Genomic DNA, 6,879 nt, shown 5'->3' with positions numbered 1-6,879 from the left:
CTGGGACATGTTTCCCTGCCTGTATCTCTGCTGCCATCCCTCCATAACCGCCCACCCAACCCTTCCATCTATGTGGCTCCACCTCTCTTTCTCTCTCCCTCCCTCACTCGCCCTTATTCATCCCCTACTATTTTCCGTTCCATTTTTTCATGCCTCCTCGCATACAGTAGACATCGTCTACTGTCAACCTTTGACCCCTGTGTAGTGTTGGAACTACATCATGTCTGTGCCGTGAGATTGTGGAAATGAGAGACTTATTTTCCCATATCTAGATATATCGACACGGTTGTGCATGTCCGCAAGCTAGCACCCCTCTAAAATTCCATGGAGATCAGACAACATAAATACACAGAAGACCAATCTATACACACCCAAGTGACTTAAAGTCTTTGACATATTACAAATCCAATAAAGAAATAGATGGGCTATTCCCTCAAACTGTTCTAAGCTCATACAACAACGAAAACCAAACCAACAATCACACAAGTCTACAGGCAAAATATTGACATATATCTGGCTCAACCAGGAATAAAAGCTGTGGAGAAATCAACAGCAATGCCAGGCGAGGGTTTGTAGCTATGCTTTTCTTAACGTTTATTTTTAGGTGATGGACAGGGCATATAAATAACCAAATGAGTTTTCGCACTCACAAGAGCATGCAGAGGTCTAAGGGGACCGGTTAAATCACCTGCTCGTAATACGTGACATTCCTCTACTGAAGTGACCATCCCTGTTTTCCTGTTTAATCACAACTGACAAAAGGAAATAAAAGAAATGGTAAATACACACACATCTGGGTCTAAACACAGTAGATGGCAAAGACAATAAAATTATACTAATATATCTATATGGTATGCTGTAAGACAAAAATAAAGCATATAGCGTTATAGTTCTGGCAGGTCACGCGAGTCAAGCCTGCATCAGCTTATCCTCATCATCCTATAGAAATATGACGCAATCACAGCTTCATTTAAATTTCATTCAGCTAACAGCAGCTTATCGCATTGCTCAGGCGCAAATTACCCTCCTCCATCCCCAGCTCCACTTCACAATTTCAATTGGGACTGTTATTCCTTTTCACAGTCTCAATTACTTTACATTATGTTACATTTAAATGTCATTAAGATGTAATGACATCTGCTTATTCTATTCGGTTTACCCTAAAGGTGATTATCGCTTTTTTGCCCAGAACAGAACCATACGCCAATCTAAAATGTATGCTAATTGCCAATCATTTTTGACGGTAGTGAACCTGATAGAACTTCCAGTAATTCAACTCCATATCCAAATTCCAGATGGTCAGATGTTTATCCCATTCTTATAGTGTCCTACTATGGAGATTCAAAGGGGACCACATTTCTTCCTTTAAGCAGTTCTTGAACAAGAAACCTTGTCTTTGCCAATTCAAACTACTAAAGGTATACTTAACCCAAAAATGAAATTGCTGTCATCGTTTACCCTTAGATTGCTCCAAACCTTTATATATTTCTTTGTTTTGCTGAACACGCAGGAAGAAATTTGGAACATGTCAGATCTCAAACACCGTTTGCTGCCCTAGTAGGGAAAATAAATAATATGGGAGTCAATGGGGAGTGAGATTAGACAATCTTTCAGATATCTTCTTGTGTGTTTTACAGAACAAAGAAATGCATACAGGTTTGTAACAATCTGAGGCTGAGCAAATGATGACCGAATTTAAATTTTTGGGTGATGTTTCCCTTTAATTGCCTCCTTACATGAATCCCACATTTCTAAAACACCTGTGTTTGAAACTTAAAAATAAGGGAGCCAAGGATAAAAACACCTAAAACACCTCAGCATACCAACAGAGCTTCTGTTAAATCTCAGGGGGCGTTGTAGCTCACAAACATCACATTATTATTTTCCATTGAAGATAATGATCTGTTAATTTGATTAATATCAGAACACTCCTGTGTGGGTTATCATTTCAAGAGCAGGGGCCACTAGTGTCCCATATGCCGTGAGCCTTGCAGCTCTTCTTGCTATTAAATCTGAACTGTGTGAGACTAATTCAGTAAACTATCAGTTAAAAAATCACTGGTGGTCACAACTTGTTGAGAGAACTGTAAAAATGGCAAAAAGAAAATATTAATAATGCACACAAAACAACTAGCCATAACACCAGCCAAAATAATAAGCCCTCTAATAGCAATAGATTAAACACTATTCAGTGTTTCTAGGTCACTGCAAATGGTGCGTAATGCCTCCAGTTACATTACAACCCATAAAAAGCATTATATTTGGGTGTTGAGTGTTCTCAATTTTTTATTTGCATACTCTACATGTGCTATTTTACTTTACGTGTATAAAGTCTTCAGTTTCAAAATAATTCTCATGAAGAACACAGACTTGTTACAAAATAACTTGTTTGGATGGTCTTGCTAGTAAAAGTAAGGACCTCCATGTTTTGTGTGTGTACCCTATTGTATAACCAGACAAGAGTAAACTGTTTACAGTGTAATATACAGTACATTTTAGGGAGGAGGATGAAACTAAAACAATAGTCTTCTTTGGTTTGCTAGTTTGCATTGTCAATACATGAAACACAACATTCACTTAATATCGATCTTTCTGTATGTGTTTTGCTCAACCTATGTGTCTCTAGACAACTTTTTTTGCATGAGGAGAAAGAGAATAAAGAGGACCAACATTTTCATATTTCACAGCTGCAGGGCTCGGGCTTTAAACCCTTGCATTAACCTTGTCTGCATGCTTTTATTTTTCTTAAGGCACAAAAGAAAAATAATCTGATTGAGGACAGACTGTTAAAGCTAAAAATGGAGAGAGATAAGCACACAATGTATAAAAGTATGAAAGGATTTGTGGTGGAAATATAATGTTGAAACCTCCCACGACAGAATTATAAATGCTCAAAATTCCAATTAACAATTAATGTTTTTTGTATATATAAATTGAGTGAGATTTATAAATCTGCTATATTATTTAACTAAAACAATAATTTCCAAAAGAGTGACAGCCAAAATGATTATATTTTCTATATCAACAAAATGTGTAATATCAATATGAGCACAGGTAAACATACTGGTTCAAGGACTAAAGCTTAAAAATGGTTCATCTTCTTGGTGTTGATATCTATGTCACATTTCTATTTTCACTTTATAAAGTAAAAACATTTATAAATGTTTAAAGAGTGTGCTTAAACTAAGATTTTTCTTTCCTTAGCAATAAGATTAAATTAAAATTTCACAACAATTCCTGGACAGCTGAGATCATTCCAGAGAATGTCAACTACATCACAATGAAATGTATGCTAATTGTCTTAATTTCATTTCATAATAGAACATAATTGAGAAACATTATCCAATGAGCAGCCACAATTTTTACAGCCAAAATATTTACTAAATCAAACATTATGTCCTCAAGTTCATTACTTCCGTGTGTCATTCACATGAGGACACACTCAACAACAAGAAAAAAGAACTGGGCCACCATCACCTTATCATCATCTGAGAAGCCTTTGTGTTTTAATGTAAAGACGAAGAGACAAACAGAAAGAGATATCTCATAAATGACATGGACTCTACCTTCACATAACATCCCCTCTCTACATTCAGCACTCACCGGTAAGGCATGCCAGTCTGATAAGCTACGCTATCTTCCTTGGATCGGCCACACAGCTTCAAATACCAGTTAGTCTCCATCTCCCTGATAAGAAAGTCTTTCCTCTCCCTCATTAGCGCCACCTGCCGGTTGTGAGAATGGCTGCCATCGCGGGTGTTGTCCTGAGAGCTGCGCTGGCTGCGGTGCCCTGCCAGAGAAGCAGCTGACTGTCTGCGGTGCCTGGAGGGTTCCTCGGGGCCTCCCCGACCCACGGAACCACTGCGAGCTGCAATCATGGCTGGCAAGGCCCCCTCCCCCCTATGGAGGCTGGGGGAGTCTGGGTTCAATCACTGAGACTTCCCAATCAAAAGTTGAGCAGCTTCCTCATCGAGTTCTTCTTTGACTAACTGGAACTCAAGGGTCAGGTGTTATTTTCTTTTGCTTCTCTTTCTGTGCGTGAGATCTTTTCAGCCTCTCTTATAACCTCCCTGTGTGCTGAGGATGAAACTAGATCTGGCTGAGCTCTTCTGTCTGACTGCAGGACTGGGCAGGGCTGGGTTGGGCAAGAAAGAAGACCAAGCCACCAGACTGGGGTTGGGTGTGAGGAGCCAGGCAGTCTATTACAAGCATATATGGAGTTTTGTGACTTGAAATATATACTATATATATAAAGGTTTTGAGAGCATCTAGTGTAACCATAAAGTGTTTTATTTTTTTATTTTTATACTGTTTTTTATTAGGAATACAATTATCAGCATTCTAAATGTTTTGTTATTATTAGTCTCCCTTTACGTTTGTCACTGAATTTTTCAAATATCCTACCAATAAAACATCAAAAAGTGCTTGTCAACTTTGACAACACAGTATGTATTCAGAAAAAAAATCCTTAAAACAGTGAATTTGGACCTGAGAGGTCTCGGAAGGACAGCAACGATGATATCAAAGTTTCCATGTACCTCAAAGTTCAATATGAATAAGGAAATATTCGTTTTTCCAGACTCATTTTACACCCTTAACTTAACTAAAATGTCAAATTTCCCAGGATTTTAATTTGACTTTTTGAGTCCACTGTAGCGTAAACACTGGTGTACTTCTACAAGTTGAAGAAACTAACTTTTCGAAGACATTTGTATTTAAAATAGTCTTTCTCTTGATGCACCAAACAATTGTTGACTCATCATGGATGTCAACTAAAACAATAACATTTTTAGCCCTTATAATACATTTGCTTCCCTGTTCAAAAGGAAATATTAAAGAAAACCGTGCTTCTTAACATAAAATGATCTCAACAACCATCTCATAAACTACTTCCAAAGTAACCACAGGTGTTCTGAAGCTTTGCGAGACTCCAAACAAACAGACTAAACTTTAGTAAAACTTTAGATTTATTTTCAATTCAGTTAAAACAGAGATTTCCTTTAACTGTAAGGGCATTATTTTTGTTGTTATCATATGAGCAGTTTTACTGCTGGAGATGTTTTTTACCTAATGGTGCATTGAGGATTGATATTGTGACTCATGTCTAGTATACACACTGTAAGGCTTCTAAAACAGCAATCATACTTTATGCCCATTCATTCATCCTCACACCTGAGCATCTGCTTCCTAAATGGCTAAATTAAACGGATCATTAGCACATGTTAAAATGATCGGTTTGAAGCATTTAACAAATTATAAAGACCCCTTGGGTCATTTATAAAGCAAGGTGATATCATCCTAAAGTAATCTGCCTAATAAATTCATGCTTACCTCAAGGGTCCAAAAGACATAAATATGGAAATGATTCAGCTAATTACTCTGCTTGATCTTCCCGAAGTTTGTTTTTCTTGCCATGAAAACCAGCATAAAAAAGAATGCTCCCTTGAATGTCAGCAACAAAACAGTGTGCAACTTTTCTCCCAAGTACTACAAAGTTATTTCATGCTTCAGTAGAGGAGCCTGAACAGAATCTGATGGCCAAAAACAGTCTCTCACCTCAAGGTTACAGAAAGGACGTCCCAAGACAGGCTCGCTTAATCAATTTCAGCAATCTGCCAGCATTCATGCCAATGGGCACAAATCGCTAGTGATCGATGTTCACTGAGCCCATCAAAACATCAGTCTTAATGCAGTCAGAGCTTCTGCATTTAAACCAAAATTGCAAGCCAGTTTTGATTTCATGTTCAAGCAGAAAAGGTTCAGAAAGACAAAAATAAAACTGATACGGGCAAATTCCAAGCACAAACACGTATGTTGCTCACATCAGCAAATATGACAGTTAAGTTATTTTTTTGCAATAAGCTAATGATGTTTAGTCTGCCACACTTCACACAACCCCTTAAGAATTAATGAGTAATCAAATATGAATTTTATAGTAACTGAATGCCTCTCATTCAGATTCTCTGCAGCTAACAGGCTTTGACCTTAAGGGTCACATTTCCAAAGCTGTTTTCTAACCTTAATAATTGATACAGGTAATGTCTATCTGGTCTAGTGGATAAGAGTATATGCGTGTTGGTTTTTAGTCTGTGCAAAAAGGTTTGTGAGATGGAAAGTGAGAAAGGCAGGACAGCCGAAGGAGAGGCTCAAGGAATTAGAAGCCAGCTAATCGGACCTTGGACATGACGTTGGAGGAAACCTGAGCACAGGTAGGTCAGTGTCTGGCGCAATGACAAAGGTAAGAACTCTGTCATTCAAGTCTCGAGCAGAATGACTTCGGGTAAGCGGGACGTTTACGTGGACACTCATACATGTGGGGGCAGAGGTGATGTTCCGTTTAAGTTCCTCGTTTCAGGGTAACTAAATATGTCCTCCCCTCAATTCCCCACCACTGGTGACCATTACATCATCTTACATCCATCAACAGAGGTTCTGACCTCTGCACCCGTTTTTGCAGAGCAGACACTGCTGTGGGATTGGCGTGCTATAACTGGAATGCTATTGAAGATCCTGTTACTAAGGCAGCAAACATAACACAAATCAAAAATACACACATATAACCAAACGGACATAAAGACATATGTTGCCCCAGACATGAAAACAGTCTAAATAAAACTAAAACAAACTGAGTTCCACTAGTTCCTCAATATACAATTTGCCTTTATTCACTTTACCCCGAACACACTTAATTCATACATAGATGCCATACACACTTTCATCATGCAGCAAAAGAGTTGCCCTCGAGACAGAGATAGGAGATGCATGGCTTGAGATTTTTCCATCTCCCAGAGAAGCAGAGGAAAGGCAAAGAGAAGTCTGACTTTACTGCCTCAAGAGATTCATGGTTGGGCAAGTTTCAGAACTGAGAATTAAGAATTG

Source organism: Barbatula barbatula (genome assembly GCF_947034865.1).
Source record: "Barbatula barbatula genome assembly, chromosome: 10".
In the NCBI taxonomy this organism is placed as follows: domain Eukaryota; kingdom Metazoa; phylum Chordata; class Actinopteri; order Cypriniformes; family Nemacheilidae; genus Barbatula; species Barbatula barbatula.
The sequence above is the reverse complement of the archived record's forward strand: the minus strand, read 5'-3'. Positions refer to the sequence as shown.